The sequence below is a fragment of the Leptonychotes weddellii genome, chromosome 5 (assembly GCF_054177405.1).
Source record: "Leptonychotes weddellii isolate Sample4059 chromosome 5, ASM5417740v2, whole genome shotgun sequence".
Lineage (NCBI taxonomy): Eukaryota > Metazoa > Chordata > Mammalia > Carnivora > Phocidae > Leptonychotes > Leptonychotes weddellii.
In genome coordinates, this window is record NC_138373.1 from 120,882,467 (window position 1) to 120,901,146 (window position 18,680).

The window sequence follows — 18,680 nt, forward strand, 5'->3', positions numbered from 1 at the left end:
TATGGCTCTTGGTCCTTGGGCCACAGTCTTTCTGAACTTCTTCATGCCCAAAACAACAATGGCCTTGGACTAATCTCTATTTTTCACATTTTTTTCCTATTTTTCCCTCTGCCTAGAGCTGAAAATGTTCTCCTGCTTTAAGAAGCACCTTAGAGCTCTCTCTTTTATAAATCTTCTTCCAGCATCCTCAGGCAAAATCAAACACAGTTTTCACTGATGTGTTTATGAACACCAGTAGAATATGCAGTGTTGTATTGTCATAATTTGCTTAAATGGTGCTCTCCCTTTATCTTAATCTGTGTAACATACTGTCTCCCATATATGCCTACACATAGTAACTACTAGATATAAGTTCACTGAATGATTGAAAGAATAAATGAATGTCCTAGTAGGTTTAGTCTAGCATATACCTTTGAATATCAAGTCAGCAAATACAGCAAGTATACCTAAGAGATTGTTGTAGGAGTATGTGTCTAATGTGTTTCTCTATTTTGCTCTTGTTTATATTCTTTTTTCCCCCTATCATTCAGAAAGCTGGAAAACCTATTGTTTCCACCTACATTTCCCCAAATGCCTGAAAATCACTAAATGTATGAGCAATATTTTTCAAGCAATGATCTAGGAGCAAATCACTATATTAAGACATTAATGGATTTTTCTTTTTTTTTTTTAAAGATTTTATTTATTTATTTGACAGAGACAGAGATAGCGAGAGCAGGAACACAAGCAGGGGGAGTGGGTGAGGGAGAAGCAGGCTTCCCGCCGAGCAGGGAGCCCGATGCGGGGCTCGATCCCAGGACTCTGGGATCATGACCTGAGCAGAAGGCAGACGCTTAATGACTGAGCCACCCAGGCGCCCCTAAAGGATTTTTCTAAGACTGTATCTTTTGTGTTACAGTTCTTGATTCACTTATTTCTCCCTATAAATGCCATATACTTATGCTTATGTATAATTTTTTGTTTGATCATTAGCTACTTGGATATCTGTGACTTTCACTATATCTTAATTATAATATAAACAGCAATAATATAAACAGGAATAATTATAATATAAACAGCTGGAAATTATAATATGAACAGCAATAAAATATACCTTTTGAAAGCTTCTTGTAGCAACAATCATTCATTTTTTAAACAAATATTTTATGGTCATGATAAATCCCACACTTCTATCCCAGTAAAAAATGATAAGGACCTAAAGAGACATTTCTCCAAAGAAGACATACAAATGGCCAACTGGCCAACTGGCCAACTGGAAGTGACTGCTCAACATACTAATCATTAGAGAAAAACAAATGAAAACCAAAATGAGATATTAGCTCACACCTGTTAGAATGCTACCTTTAGAAGTTGTTAATTCATGCATTTAGGCTTTCTTATTTGCTCTGTACTCATTTAGTCCACGGATGGAGTTCAGTAGAGAAAACTTTTTCTGCTAATGTCCACGAAGAAGAACTGATTATTCCTTCAAGTTGAAAGAAGATTTCCCCTGAGATGGAATTTTATGTTTTGGATTATTTTACTTTCCGTGTTTCTGACAACTACTGGATATGTTTAATTACTGGGCAATTCAGTGAAATCGTGGCAGGATTTGTTCCTCCAAACTAGTTTCTAATTTATCTTACATTTCATTGTAATGTTTTTGTATTTCATTACAAAAAAAACTAGGATGTAAATGCGTGTCAAATGCTTGTTTCGCATTCAGAAATACAATTTCATTTCACTATCGACTTTTAATTGAGCTCGTCATCTTTCTCTATACAAAGTGGTAGGAAAATGTCCTTCCTGAGATTAGAACTGAATCCACACAGGGCACTCTGTTCCCTAATGTAATATGGGATGCAAATTATTAAATAAGCAAAATATATGGATATGTAGCTTTTTCCATGGGTGCATTAAATATGTGCATAAACCTGTTCCATTTTCTGTTTTCTTTGATATAATTAGTATGCACATTTTTTCCCCACTACTGCCTTCCACAAAATGTAAATCTTTTCCACTATAAAGCAAGCATTCTTGCCTTCTTGCTTAGAGTATCTTGTTTTGTATCATAAGCTTATATATACTGCAAAAGTAAAAGGCAACTACTTTCACATATATGAAGGAAATAAACAATATGGATAAATGATTCACCCACTTTAATCAACTGGTTGTTATAACTATGATTCCTTTGTTCTTAAATTATTCTGGACAGTTTATAAAATAAAAAATAGTGGTTTTTTGGTATCTTCCCACATCTGGAAATGTGACAAATAAGCTATTTCTAAACATTAATAGTGCAATGAATCATATAGTATCATTTTAAATATACATATGGAAATGGATTGGCAAATAACAGGACTTCTCTCTGTATCTTATATGTGTGACTATGAAAGGAAATATTATTCAGGCAAAATAATGTTTTAATAATTTTCATTTTTGAAGTGTTTTACAAATACATAATATTAAAATATTAAAATGATGTCTTCCCAGTTCCATGCTGGAAATTGGAAAATATTCATTTTTAGGCAATAATGCTTACTTTTATTAAATGCTCTTTAATTTATATTAATCACAATATTAAAAGCAAAATAAAAAGTAGAGCAAAAAAGTAGACAATTTTGCAGTCTGTGAGAAAGAAATTTTTTTTTTCCTGTGGATGTCCTGCCTACATTCAGAATGGAGTATTTCATCTATTGTATCTTGCTCGGTGTTTGCTCAATCAACAAACTCTTAAATGATATATATTAAACAGGTACCATGCACCCAGCACTGTGCAATGGAAAATACCAAAGAAGACATTGTTTTTGTCCTTAGAGGGCTCACCATTTAATTGGACAAGCAAGAAACAAAAAGTAATGAAAAAACACATGCCCAAGGACTTGGCACTTGGTATAAATTGCTAACAATTCAGAAAAGAGAAAGACTGATGTGGAATGTAATTATAAGAGTTAACTAAGGGCAACAATGGAGATTGTGTTAGATTTACTACCCCGATTTTGATTTCTCTTATCTCCTCAGCCATCCATAATTTTGTCCATTCTTCTTTGTAAAATCAACTTCAATTTCTTATTTGAAATCAATCTTGAAATCTACCCACTTATCTTATCTGAGCTCATGTTTTATTAACCAATCTGTTTATTGGTCATTTGTATTTCTACTCTGTAAGAGACGTTTTCATGTCTTTCACACATGTTTTTGAAAAAGTGTACTTGTCTTTCCTTTATTAATTTATTTACTTATTTCTATGGTTCCTTATTTTTTTTTTTTTTTAGTTTAGCAATAATACTTAGTTTTTAAAATGGAAACTTAGGTTAACAATTCATGTAGTTTTTAGTTGTTTTCCTAGGAAAAAAAAACCACTGTTGTTTTAGGTGTACTTCTACTGTTCTTGTTTTTCTTTGATAGTTTCATTCATTTGATCAGTGAGCATGTACTAGGTGCTGAACAAATATTTACTGAACAAACACTAGAAATCAATTTTCCTACTTACTGATTATATCAGTTAACTGAGGTCACATTTTTGTTGACTTTAAATTTTTTCCTATTGTTTTGTGGAAATATTGGTCCACAGACCAAAAAGTGCTTTCAGTTATCTGTGGTAATCATAACTGATGAAATACAGTGAGGTATTGGTTTTCAGTACCTCATAAATTAGTCATTATTAAATAAAAATGGATTCTTTCTGTAGAAAGAGAAGAAAGAAAATTAGACAATAGTTTGCACACATGATGTGGTGGTTTTCAAACATGTTTTTACATTCTTTGATTCATCCTTGGTTGCAAGATGGAATCAATTTCCCCCTCTCTTTGAACAGACTGATCTTTGTAATTGTCTCAAGGAATAGAATATTGTGAGAAATGCTGTGTGACTTCCAAGGATGGGTTGAAAAAGCCATGCAGTTTCAACCAATTTCTCTTGGGACATTCATTCTGGGAGCCTTCAGCCTCCTCCTAAGAAATATGGCTACAAAGAGAGAGAGAGAGAGTATAAGACTATGGCTTGAGGAGCCTTAGCTGTTAGTATTTTTCCAGTCTAGATGTCAAACGTGAATGAAGAACACTTTGAAATGGCCCCAGCCCCGACCACCCATTTGACTGCAATCACATGAGACTCTCCAGCCCCCAAAGAAGACCCCAAATGAGAAATGCCTATAGCCCAGTCAACCCACAGATTTGTGAGCAAAATAAATAATAAGGTTTTAAAATACTCCTGTAAGGTGATTTGTTACTTAGCAATAATCAGATAATAATTATGAAATGAAACAATTCAAACTTTTCATTACATATTCTACTGAAATGTCTTGTATCTGAATCAAATATCATCTTATAACATGTCTTCTTACCTGTATCAGAGCTACTTCAAAATTAGACTTCCATGATTCTGGAGAGAAAAAAACAAATTAGACCAGATGTACTTAAATTAAACTTTAAAAGGTTTACATTTTATATTAAATTACTGAAAATAATAACTATCTGTATTTTTGTCACACTTTTAATACTTAGTCCCTTTCAAATGAGAATTTCATTTAAATTAAATATATAGAAATAGACATTATTTCAAGAAACCAATAAAAATTTCAAGTTTCTGTCAAGAACCAAAACCACATTCGTTACTAAAGAATGTTCTTCAAGTTGACGTTTATGAAAGATAAATAAAAATAAAAATGGTAGATATATAATATTTAGTTATAAAAAGCCTTGTTTCCTTTTCCTTTAATATATATTCCAATGTAGCAATATAAAATAAACTCAACAGAAAAATTCAAATATATTACTTGCTCCAGGCTTGGGTATAACAAGGTAAAAATATCAATTATAAAGAAGGAATTACTTTTACTCTTTCCTAGTTCCTCCATCATCCTGATTTGTGAAATTTATAATAGTTTAGGGTTTAGTTAATTTGTGGCTTTGCTCCTCATATAGTACAGTCTTTGACCACACAGGTCAAAGAGTTTCATGAGTGTTTTGTTAATAAATGTCTTCCTGCTTTTTTACAGTTGCATTTAGTTTGGCATAAAAACATGACCTTATATGCAGCAGTATAAATGAAGAATGAATAAAAGTTACTCATAAATTAATGGTCTTGGCTTTGCTTAGTTAATCTTACAATGAATCCATTGCCAACTATAATTAATGAGGGACAAACTCATGAAATAAATGCAGTTAGGGAACTTGAAAAAAGAGAAGAATAATAATAAGCATTTATTTTTCTTTACTTTTTCCTCCCTTTACATGTTTTTTCACTAGCTTCTCTGCAAAGAAAATATTTAAAGATTTAATTGGGTTTTATGGACTTAAAGAAAGTGAAATTTGAAGGGGATGGTATTGAAAATTAAAAATATTTTTGGTGGGGAAAAATCAAATGATTCACTGATAAAATAGAGAAATAAAAAATCCAGATAAGAATTTTTTTTAAATGATAAAGCAAAATAGAATAAGAAGCATTGTAGTAATAAGAGGAGATGAATTTGGTGAGGAAACCAGTATTTTGTAGATTCCTTTCATCCTTCAATTTTCATCTCTTCTATTAATTCAAAACAAAACGGACAAAATCAAAGTCTAGATTTGCCATTCCAGGGACATTATTCTCTCATTTGATACAGACTCTTCCTTGTTCCCTAAATGATCTGCACATTCTTGCTGCTGGAAAAAAAAATCACTGCTATGCTTTCTCTCTGGGCTAAACACCTCCTTGTTTCTTTAAATCCTACATTTCAAATTACAACTCATGCCCCAATTCCTCTAATACATTTTTAAGTGTTTTAAGATTTTATTTATTTGAGAGAGAGAGCCTGTGGAGGGAGGAGCAGAGGGAGTGGGACAAGCGGACTCCACGCTGAGCATGGAGCCCTGAGTCGGGGCTGAGATCATGACCTGAGCCGAAAACAAGAGTCAAATGCTTAATTGACTGAACCACCCAGGTGCTCCTATACTCTAATAAATTTTTATTCATCACTCTAGCCCTAAAATCCTATACCCCTTTTAGCTATATCACTTAATTGGGTTTTGCATAGATAATTTTGTAATTTATGAGAACACTCTAAGCTTTAGTTTTCTCACCTGTAAAGTGGAAATAACAAGACATTTCTTGTTATTTCTTGTAAAAATAAAAAAAAAGCTTGTATAGATGTATAAATATAGTAAGTTCTATGTCAACATAATTTTTTTGTTATAACATTAACCTTGTATCATTATTTATGTTTTGGATTATATGTCCTACTTCAACAAATGTAATGTAGACTATTGAATATTTTTGCTGTGTTTACAGTATATTTTTTATAGGATAGATTCAGTGATTCATCACTATCACTTTCCATGTCCAATTTTGTGTTCTCTACCTTTAAGGGATCTATTTGGCTCTATCTGGAGCTTTGTTCCTCTTATCTCTCTGCAATGTACCAAAGAAATATGATACAAAGGCCATCAAGCTGAAACTCAAAGTTGCTCTCCAGCTATATCATAACCAACAGAACAATTTCCTCTGCATGCAATTTTGTTTCTATTTCTACAATCAAGTCTTATTGTTCAGCCTTTTTCCTTGTTCAATTCTAGAACAAGTAGAAACTCAGATATTAGTGTTAGTTCCACAGAATTCTAGTTGAATCATTTATAGATAAATTTAGGCTATACACATATTTTTCTTTCTTGGAGGACTGGTATTTAATGTATGGTTGGAAAGCATAGTACAGTGGAAAGGATCTAAATTTGAGAATCATACAGAGGTATGTTATATTTCTTGATAAATAATTCTTTTGTCATATAATCTCAGAATTGCTTAGGCTCTCTGTCCCTCACTTAACAAATAACTATAAAAAGATCCCAAATTTTGGGTGCCTGGGTGGCTCAGTTGGTTAAGCGACTGCCTTCGGCTCAGGTCATGATCCCAGGGTCCTGGGATCGAGTCCCGCATCGGGCTCCCTGCTCTGCGGGGAGCCTGCTTCTCCCTCTCCCACTCCCCCTGCTTGTGTTCCCTCTCTCGCTGTGTCTCTCTCTGTCAAATAAATAAATAAAATCTTAAAAAAAAAAAAGATCCCAAATTTTGATCATATCTGGTAAGAAATTATTAATCTTTACTCTGTGGCACATCCTCTTATCAATTCTCAAGAACTTAAAATGCAAATGCTAGGATACATGGACCTTCTTTTGCTATAGTTCACTATTGTATCTGGGTGCCTTTGAAGTGTCCTTCTTTCTGCAAAGTTTCACTTTCCAGGTCTTGCACATAACACATCAAGGTGATTTAGATATCCTGCTTAACCAAAGGAATAATTTGGGAGAGTTTATCTCAGGCTTTGGCTTAATAGTTACATAATTTAGCTTTTGCTATATAATAAATACTCCAGACTGTAGTGGCTTAAACCAACATTTATTATCTATAGATCCTCTGGCTATGTGTCTTTCACAAGGCTGTAATCGGTGTCATCCTGTGCTACAGCCATCTTAAAGCTTGAGTGGGGTGGATACTCTTTCAAGATCATTTACAAGTTGTTGACAGGATTCATATTCTCATGGGTCTGCTGACCCATGTTGAGTATAGATCTCAACATTTGAGCTTAGTACATCAGAGCTTGCAAACAACAGGGCAAGAGAGAAATAATGAGCAATATAGAATTCAAGATTCTTTTAAAGCTAATATAAAAAGTGACATCCCATTTATTTTGCCATTTTCTATTTTGCAAAGGCAAGTCACTTGGTCCAGCCCACACAAGGGTATGAATCTGAGAAGGTGGGAGTCACTGGGAACTATTTCAGAAGCTGCCCACAACACTGATATTCTCTTAACACAACTTTAGGAGGTTAGTTCAGTTAAGCAACAGTTACTAAGGTGTATAATATGCCAGGCAGTAGACTAGGATAAAATGATGAATAATATACTATCTCTGCCTTAGAAGAGTTCATAATCTATTCTGGAAACCAATGGGTCTGGTTCTATCATGCACAAGCTACTATATGGGAAAATAAAGAGATTCCTAATCTAGCCTGCAAGATCAGGAAAAACTTCCCAGTGGAGGAAATTGGGTTAATTTTTGACACATAAAAGGAGAAGAGGCCACATATCAAGAGGAGGAAAATAGCTATTCAAATGTACTAGGGCATGCCACAGGCCAGTACATTACAGGGTGTGTTCATAATAATGTCCATGCTGAGCCCTTTAGAAGATGTTGTGGCATAAGACATTTTTTCCAGTGTATGCACAAAACACTCTACAATAAAAAGATATTACTAGGTATTATTAGTTCTCTTCTATTCACTAACCCCTGGCTCATGGTGAGCTCTCCTACTCCTTATGAGGTTTTCCTAGAGGGTTACTCTGTAGAACCCATTGCTCAAAACGGATACTATCCAAACTCAGGTTCTCAGGGAAATTGGTAATAATCACATATAACTCCCCATACAAATTCAAAGTGTTTATAGAGACTAAATACCATCAGCAGTCCTAATACCCCTGCTTATTCTTATAAGCAAACATTCAAATTAAGGTATAATAATGTTAGACAGTTTCCCTACAAATAGGAATTTTTACATTTGTACCAATTATAGAACCTGTTAATGTTGCAAAAACAGTTTTTAATGAATAAAAAAATTAGAAATAAAAAAGTCACAACAAATGTATAAAATTCAATGGACATTTTTTTCTCTCTCTCTGAGGAACATTTTATAATATAAATTAACCCTCCTTGAAACATTGTCTTCCCTTGGTTCCTCTGACGCAATCCTTTTCTGATTTATGTTCATCTCTGGATGCTCATTTATGTATGTATTTCCAGGTCATTTATAAATAAGTAGATGCTAGTGTCTTGGAAGGAAGACAAATATCACACATTTATTTAATCTTAGAATTCAGGAATATATCTAGATTGTATTTCAATCATTCCAGTGGAGAGAAGAGTCTCCCCATTCCTCAGAGATGAGAGTTTTCCTCAAGAATATAACTATTTCCTTTCTGCAGATCTGCTTGCTCTGGAAAATTTTGAGTTTTTATATCTGCTACCAACTTATACATGGCTCTAGAATTTCATGGTATCAATTATTTCCCCGTCTCCAAAAACTTAATAGCTACAGGGCTGCTGGGACTATTAATAAGAGCAGTAACTCAAAGACTTGGCAGGAAACAGTGATCTTTATCATCAAAATCCTGAGCTGTTAATCTGTGCTTATTTTAAGGGAATACAAATTTCCTATACTGTAAGTTAATATATAGAATAAGAAGGTAAAACACAGCAATGAGAAACACACTTTCTCATTAACCAGCTTGAAAATGGTCGCTGGTGATTTTATCTACCTTAACACTAAAGAAGACCAAATGCATGGCCCTCCAATTATCAAAAATTGTGTCATTAAAAGGTCTGAAATTATTTTTTTCTTAAAATATAACAACAACAAAAATATGTACAAATAAATGGGCAAATAATGCCATTTAACTTGGATTTTGGGGTAGGGAGCATTTGGGAATACAGACTAAGGAGTCAGAATGCACTAGTGCATATTTGGATCTGCATCTTAGCCATATTATTATTATTTTTATTTTAATTTTTTAAGTAATCTCTACACCCAATATGGGACTCAAACTCACAACCCTGAGATCAAGAGTCACATACTCTACTGACTCAGGCATCCAGGCACTGCATAGCTGCATTATTTTGAAAAAATTACTTAACCACACTGGTTTCTCAGTATCATCTTCTAAAAAGTGGGGAAAATAGGTAGCACCCATCACAGGAAATTTTGTGTGAATTAAAGGAGCTAATATTTGAAAATGAACAAAAGGGCAGCAGGGACACACTGTCTCAGACCTAAAATATTAAAAATAAAATATGTCTTCAGTAGATCATGATCACTACTTTTCAAATCGTAAAGGTGGTTGTTAAAAATGACTTAACAAAAAGAATTTGGATTAAGACTTTAGAGGTCCCTGGGGCATGGTGATTATGCTCTTGACTGCAATCATTTCTTTACTAGGGATTTATCTGTCAGCAGTGGTAGTTGAAGTGGGCAATTAGTCACATTAATTCCTCTACCAATATTTATCATTATTATTTTGCTAAAACAGAACTGAGGAATCCATTAGACTAAAGATAAATACACATGGTTACCAATTCAATAACTTATATGTAGATATATGTAGACATAATGTTATACTTTATAGATTTTTCTAATTTGCATTTCCATGGTGATCAGTGATATTAAGTATCTTTTCATATACCAATTGGTAATTTGTATATATTCTTTGGAGAACTATCTATTCGAGTCCTTTACACATTTTTCATCCAATTATGTTATTTTTTAAAATATTGAATTGTGGGAATTTCTTATATATTTTGGATGTTAAGCCCTTAATAAGATATAGGGTGTGCAAGTATTTTCTCCCATTTTGTAGGTTGCCTTTTCATTCCATTCATTGTTTCCTTTGTTGTACAGAAGCTTTTTCTTCAAACTTGTCTGTTTTTGCTGCTGTTGTTTGTGCTTTTGGTGTCATGTCCAAGAAATCATTGCCAAAACCAATGTGGTGAAGCTTTTCTCCTGTGCTTTCTTTACAAATTTTACAGTTTAAGATCTTAATTTAATCAAATTTGAGTTGATTTTTGTGTATGACATAAAGTAAGGATACAATTTCATCCTTTTGTGTGTGGATATTCAGTTTTGCCAACACCATTTGTTGAAGAGGATTATACACCAAGACCATGTAGGATTTATCCCTGGGATACAAGAACACAAATCAATTAATGTAATACACATATTAACAGAATGAAGGATAAAAATCCTATGACCATCTCACAGATACAAAAAAGAATTTAACAAAATATAACACCTTTTCATTAATAAAGACTCTTCATAAACTAGGAATGGAAAGAATTTACTTCAACGTGATAAAGGCCATATATGAAAAGCCCCCAGCTAACATCTTAATCAATAGGAAAAGCTGAAAACTCCTCTAAGATTAGGAACAAGGCAAGGATGCCCACTCTCACCACTTCTATTAAACATGGTACTTGAAGTTCTAGCAAGAGCAATTAGGCAAGAAAAAGAAATAATAAAAGGCATCCAAATTAGTAAGAAAGAAGTAAAATTATCTCTGTTTCCAGATGACAGGATCTTAGATATCGAAAACCCTAAAGACTCCCCCAAAAAGCTTTTAGAATTAATAAAAAATTCAGTAAAGTAAAATCAACATGCAAAAATTAGTTGTATTTCTATACACCAACAATGAGCTATCAAAAAGGAAACTAAGGAAAAAAGATCCCATTTACAATAATATTAAAAAGAATCAAATACTGAGGAATAAACTTAACCAAGGAGGTGAAACAACTATCCACTAAAAAAAATACAAAACATTGATGGAAGAAATTAAAGAAGACACAAGTAAATGGAAAGATACCTCATATTCAGAGGTTTGAAGACTTAATATGGTTAAAATGTCCCTACTGCTTACACCTATCTATAATTCAATATAATCTCTATCAAAATATCAATGAATTTTTATTTGCAAAAATAGGAAAAAAATCCTAAAATTCATGTGGAACCACTAAAGACTCTGAATAGCCTAAGCAACCTGGAGAAAGAACAAAGCTGAGTCATCACAATTCCTGATTTTAAAATATGCCACAAAGTTATAGTAATTCTAGCAGCATGGTACTGGCATGAAAACAGACACCTAGACCAATGGAAGAGAATAGAGAACTCAGAAATAAACCTATGGATATACTGTCCACTGATCTTTAACATGGGTACCAAGAATATACAATGGGAAAATGAGAGTCTCTTCAACAAATGGTATTGAAAAACTGGATATTCACAGTAAAGTTACTTAAATATGATCAGTTCCACATTGCACCATTGACTGTATAAAAAAGTAAAGTTTCTGGGGGACCTCGTTGGCTCAGTCAGTTAAGCTCCCACCTCTTGATTTCGGCTCAAGTCACAGTCTCAGGGTCATGAAATTGAGTCCCGGGTCAGGTTCTGTGCTCGGTGGGGAGTCTGCCTGAGATTCTTTCTCCCTCTGTCCCTCCCTCTGCTCATGCTCTCTCTCTCTCAAATAAATAAATAAATCTTTTTAAAAAGGTAAAGTTACTTTAATTTGCATAGACATCAATGACATTTGCCTCTTAAATCATCTTTGTACATCTTAATTCACATCCCAGAAAGAGTAATAGGCCTATGTTTGTTTTGCATATTTTTTCGTAATTTTTTAACCTGAAAGTTTAATAATTTGGAGTATTAATCCATTGCCAAATATTCCAGCGAAATATAGATGTCAAAGAGACTATCTTAAAGAATCATGGCCCTTTGTGAACTACTCTCAGGAGGAAATGCACTCAAAAATGAGCTGTCTTCAGTACGTGCAATAGCAGCTCCCATTTTGATGCTTAAGACTATGATGTGTCATCTGCTCACAATTATTCCATCTTCCTGCATACTTCTCATTCACGACTGCTGATTCTTGCCTTTCTTCTAGGACCAATTTTGGCTCTCCTCTCCCCAATGACTCTGCCCACAAATTGCATTCATATTTAAAAAACATTCACTTTATTTCAACAGTCTTTGAAAGTTCCACCTGACGAACTAGACAATGAATTCCATAACAGCATCATCTTTTCTTTCATATCCTCCACAATACTCATTAATTCCTTGACTCTCAATTATGTTTAACCTAATGATAAATTTAATAACATGTAAGAATTATAATCTCCAAATTGAATCTATGCTCACTGTCTACCACCAAGGGTATTCAAACTTGCCATATCTGGTTATAGAAATACATCTTAATCTGGAGAAATCAAGAAATCCTTAAATGGCTGGCAGTGATGAAAGTAGAAATAGGTATATCTCAACCAGGGGCCAGTGAGAAAATGAAAGCACCATTAACAGATTAAATTAGAACCCAATATAAGCTTGAAATTCAAAGACAGGGCCAGGAAGGTGAAGGTTAATAATGTAACCAGGTTTTAAGGGGTCAATGGATCATTAAAACTAAGGATGCAGACACAAAACAGCTCAGAATGAGTCTTGTAAGGAAGGACTATAGTACAATGGTGGTAAGGTCCTAAAACTTTTAAGTTCAAGGTAGTCCATATTGAAGACTGACACCTTCCTGTATTCGAGCATTTCTCAGTGCAACTGAGTTCTGTATTTTCTAATGGGAAACTAAACAATTACAGCTGGGAGATGGAGCACATGTAACTGAATGCCTCCTATGTTCCAAACACTTTCTACATGTCATTTCCATTAATTCTCTCATTAGTTTATAACATACATTTATTTCCATTAACCAAAGAAGAAACTGAGAGTCAGAGAGGTGGAGTGATTTTTCAACACTAATAAATAATGTATCTGCAATGGGAAATTTTGTCCAATTCCAAAGTACATTTTATTCCCTATTCTGTGTTGTCTATCAATGAAGAATATCATCTTAAGGGATAAGGCACATTTATCTTCTGTTTATGGTTATGAGTAAGGGACAGGCGGGGCTAGGTAAGGAGAGATAGATAGGGGGCTATGTGATCAGGTTCACAGAAATCCCCTGAAGTATAGGGAAACCAGAGATAAGGGAACAAACTGGACCCTACCCTGCCCTACGCATGTGGGTGGGTGTCTTTTTTAATGATAATCACCTGTGACCAACCCTAAAGGCCCTCAGTGGCAACCCTGGGACCCCTCTCACTCTTGAGAGTTTTTCTTTTTTTTCTGTATCCTTGCTTAATAAACTTCTATTGCTTTACTCATTCTCCTTTGTCCATAAGATTCATTCTTCGACTCTGTGAGACAAGAACCTAGCTGTCCAGCTTCAGTTAGGCAGACATACACTTACACAAAACATGGTTGCTTCATGTCTCATGGGTGCATGTTTATGTATTTGTTTGATGGTTTTAATTCGAGGCTAAAACTCCAACCTCTGAATCTTTGGTTTGGAATGCCTCTTCTCAACATCGATTCTCCATGTTCTCCACATTGCACGATATTACAGGGTATCTGATTCTACTTGACTCATCTCCTAAGGAAAGTCCTGACTTTTCTATTTAACATTTACAGGAATTAATTTCAATACAGATGAGACAAATGAGTGCATGTGTGAATGTGTATGTGTGTGTGAATGGAAATAATTAATGTTAAAACAAAACAATGTGGGAATAAATATTACCTGAATATCCTGGGCATCAGTTGAGCTAAATACTTTTGCAAGAAGAAAGAGCAAGTTGAGCAGCCACCCTCTTCTTCCATCTCCTTCTGTTATGCCAGTGCGTTTTATTGTCTCCCAAGTGATTTTGTATGCAGCTATAAAGTTTCAGGCAGTCAGCCATTATGCAGGTATTTCCCAGCCTCTGAATTGCCTTATAGTTACATGATGGATCTGTCACAAAGTGAACACAGATAGAATGAAAGTAATAAACAGAGATTGAAATTGGTTAAATATACTACTATAGTGCTGCAATAATGTCAACCCATTCCTTCTCCACCAACCAAAGATTACAATTACTTGAAAAAACAATAAAAAACAAATGCCATTCTTCAGAACCTTTGGGAAGTGGTTAAATCTTCACAAAGCAAATGTTTCTACAAAAACCTTTTGGGCACAATGAGCCTTTTGGAAGAAAATAATTTGATCCTGTTTCTTTTTAGAGATTCTCACCAAAGGGGCAGGAAACCTTCTACCAACATACTCACCTAGGAAAGAGAAGACTAGAGTTTGCTAACAGGCCCTGTTTCAACTGCATATATATCTTTCTTGCATTCTTATAATGAGCCTGTTTTTACAGGGTGAACATATTTCAAATGTAAACAAAGAAAAAATAAGCTGAAAGCTGCTAATGTTAAGTTTAGAGCTTGCAGAAATATCAACTAGTGAAGAACAGCTGCCAGAATAAGACTCTTGTACTCATAGAGATGATTTTTCTCACAGAATTTGAAAGAAATTGTAATGATGAATCATAAGCCCTGCTATAAATAAATTATGACTGCAAATTGCCAGATACAGAAATATTCTCATTAAAGTCCATTGTCTTTGAAGACAAAATTACCTCATTTATTATTTCAGTAGACTCAAACCAATTTAGAACAATTAAAGCCTGCATTATCAAGCACGGTTGATATGCACTGAAAATACATTAAAAGAGAAACAGGTGCTGTTCCAATTTAATAGGATCAATCTCTGACTATCTACTACATGAAGCATGTTACTTTGTTGTAGAAACAATTTAGAGTGTTCACTGAATGGATGCCAATTTCTAATCAGCCAAGGACAACGTGGCATCATCCTATGCCAACTGATTCATTCATTTATTTATTCATTTATTCAATCAATCCTTCCACATTTCTACTGCACTTACTATGTGCAAGACAATTAACCAAGCATGATGGGAAATTCAAAGACGGCTCATGCATATTCTTTAGGAGAGTAAAAATGACATGTACTCAAAGAAAGGTAATTTAAGATTGAAACTGAGTTACACATGTAGTGCCAAGAAGTTGAAAGGAATGAAAGCTGAGTTTTTGATTGGAGAGGCCAAGGAAGCCTATGAGAAATTGACATTATGTGAACTAGGGACTGAAGAGTATAAGATCACTCCATCTTTTTGATATTCAAGAAGAATATTCCAGGAAGGATGAAGAGTGGGAAACACAGCAAAGGGGGAGGAATAGTGAAGAGTTTAGTCTAGAATGAATGATGGAGTATTAAAGAAAGTTGCACTAGACTAGACTAGACTGAAAAAGTCAAAGCCAGAGCAGAAGCTTAAAATCAATGGTTCTAGATATATTTGGTAAACATTAGGGCACAATTGAGAGCATGTAAGTGGATTAATGGTGCAATCAGAATGAACAGAAGTATACAGGAAGGGTTCTGCATGCTGTAACTAGGGAACATTTACAAGGATAAAAACACTATATGACTTCTAAATTAGCATGTGGAGAAGTGGGGTGTATACAATCAATCTGAAAGCAAAGAAAAAAGGATAAAACATTGAAAATTAAGTAATTTCAATGGAGTATTAATTAAAATAATACATAGTAAAATAATGGGATGAATTTAAAATAGGTAAATGTGCATATTAGACAGAAAAAAAATAAAAGTTAAATTTAGAAAAATAACACTATAAACCTGGAGAATGTTGATGGAAGACAATCATAGAGAAAACACTTATTAATAAAGTAGAAAATGAGCAATGGTAAGGATCAAAAAATTCATATTTTGAAATGTCTAATTAAAATGAGGTAATTCTGGCATGAGTGAACAGTAAAAATACGAGAGAACATTCAAATAACCAAAGTCAGAAAAGACAAAGGCAACATTGCTAGAGGTGTTGCAGGTATTCAACCAATGAACCAACCAAAGGGGATTATGAATCAATTTATGCTCCAAACTAGAAAGTGGAAATTAAATGGGTGAACTAAAAATATAATCACCCAAACTGACACAGGGAGAAATTTAAACAAATGAATAATTCCAGAACTATTAAATAAAGTTAGTGTGTGTGATCAAACAAATAAGCATAACTCTTCACAAAAGACTAGCTGGTTTCATCAGTTAAGTTCCACCAAACACTCAAGGCAGAAAGACTGCTCATCATATGTAAAAATCTATCAGAGAATAGAAAAAGTATGATCATTTTATAATTCAATATATGAACCTAGTCTAATCTTGAGTCAAAATCTGATAAGAACAGGGAGCCTGGGTGGCTCAGTTGGTTAAGCGACTGCCTTCGGCTCAGGTCATGATCCTGGAGTCCCGGGATCAAGTCCCGCATTGGGCTCCCTGCTCGGCAGGGAGTCTGCTTCTCCCTCTGACCCTCCTCCCTCTCATGCTCTCTGTCTCAAATAAATAAATAAAATCTTTAAAAAAAAAAAATCTGATAAGAACAATATAAGAAAATTCCAAACCAGTATTGTCCCATGAAACCTAAAGAAAGTATAAGCAAAGGAAATGTAGCAGCATTGGCAGGTAATATTACGTTGTGTTTATCACAGGAATTCAAGGTTAGTTTTGCTTTAAATTCAATCAATGAAATTATTATATTATGTAGAAAAGGCATATGATGAAATTTATAATCCATTCATGATAAAATTTCTTGGTAAACTAGAAATGTTATGCAACTTCTTCAACCTGATGAAAGTTATGTACAAGAAACGTAGAGCAAAAATAGCAATTAAATGTTGAATTGTTTTTTTTTCTTAGAGATTAGGCATAAGTCATAGATTCCCATTTTCACCATTTTTATTTAATATGTTACTGGAGAGTCTAGGTAGTCTAAAATGCCAAAAAAAGAAGTGCGTATGTAGGTGTGCGTGTGCGCATGCTCATGCTTGTATGAACACACATTATCAAGTTTAGTTAAAGTATACAGGATTTAAAATCAATATCTAAAAATTAACTGTATTCTATACATAAGTTCAACGAGTAATAAAAAAATAAGGGTCATCATTTAAAATAGCATAAAAATGTCATGTACCTAGAAGTAAATCTATCAAAGATTATGAAATATTTACTTATTGACACTGAAGAAAACCTCAAAAAAGGGAGAGTTCTATTGTATCAATTAATTGAAATACTCAATATTTAGTGACATTGATTTTTCTCAAATTTCTTTATAATAACAGAATTTGTGATGAAACTTGATAAACTGTGTGTGAAGAAATTTATAAGTATGTAGGAAATGCAAAAGGCAAAAATAGCTTACATGGTGGCCTTAGTCAAGTTTTCCTAGAAAGGAGTGTGAAGAAAAAAACATAATTAATACTACTTCTTTATTGTGAGCTTGAGTATCAGAGAAGAAAATGAGGAAAAAACTATTTGAAGCAGGGAAAAATATGGGAAGCAAATTTAATGAATTTTGAAACTGGCCATTGCTTCATAAGGAAACACAGATGCTCACTTGGACACACAGGCAATCCCTGAACAGTCTGAACAAAAACACCATGTCCCGGAAGTCCATGAAGGAGAGGAATAGACAAAGAATTTATCAGCTCTCTCCCATCTTTTATGTCAAATTTGGCATCATGCCAAGATAGCCTGGCCCCTTTGGCAGTGGATGGAAAAGCTTTGTCCCATGTCCTGCCACATGTTACTTGCATCAGAAACTAGAAAAGTGGGAGAAGCCAGGGAATCCAGGTCTTGACATCAGTGGTGATGATCACACACAGTCATTTGTGTTGGAGTCAGGTTGAAGCGAGCATCTCAAGGGCCAGGAGATAGGCAGGTGTGACTAATAGAATCCAAAGTAGCATATAAGAGAAATACAGTACAACGAAGTGGGAGAATTTTCACCAGTTATCAAGAATTAATATTAAGTTCTACTGATTAAGATCCTTTGGTAATGGGGTTGACAAATAATCTAAAGGATTGTAAAGAAGATCCTGAAATAAAACCAGGCACACACGGACATGATTTATGACAAAGGTAACTTTGGTGGTGCTTATAATGCTCAATTTATTAATCTGAGTATTAGTTACAATAGTATTGACTTTATTTGTTAAACTGTGTCAGATTGACTAAATTGTGTGTTTGAAATACTACATCCAATGAAAAAAATAAAACAAATGCAAATGCTCCTGTCAAGGGTATACATTGTCATTTATATCTGAACCACGTTTAAATTTTAAAAATCAGCTTGTCAATATTTACAAAATATACTGCAGGGATTTTGATTAGGTTTGCATGGAATTTATAGATCAGTCTGAGAAGAAGGGACATTTTAACAATACTATGTC

General features: G+C 34.0%; 1 long non-coding RNA gene across 1 annotated transcript; it reads right to left on the reverse strand.

Moving 5' to 3' along the window:
* Window positions 1-3,209: 3,209 nt before the first annotated feature.
* On the reverse strand, window positions 3,210-14,324 carry LOC115944296 (uncharacterized). Its single transcript, XR_004078866.2, has 3 exons — window positions 14,119-14,324; window positions 4,325-4,362; window positions 3,210-3,945 (listed from the first exon to the last, which is right to left on the reverse strand). It is a non-coding gene; the product is annotated as an uncharacterized LOC115944296 (long non-coding RNA).
* Between the last annotated feature and the right edge of the window lie 4,356 nt (window positions 14,325-18,680).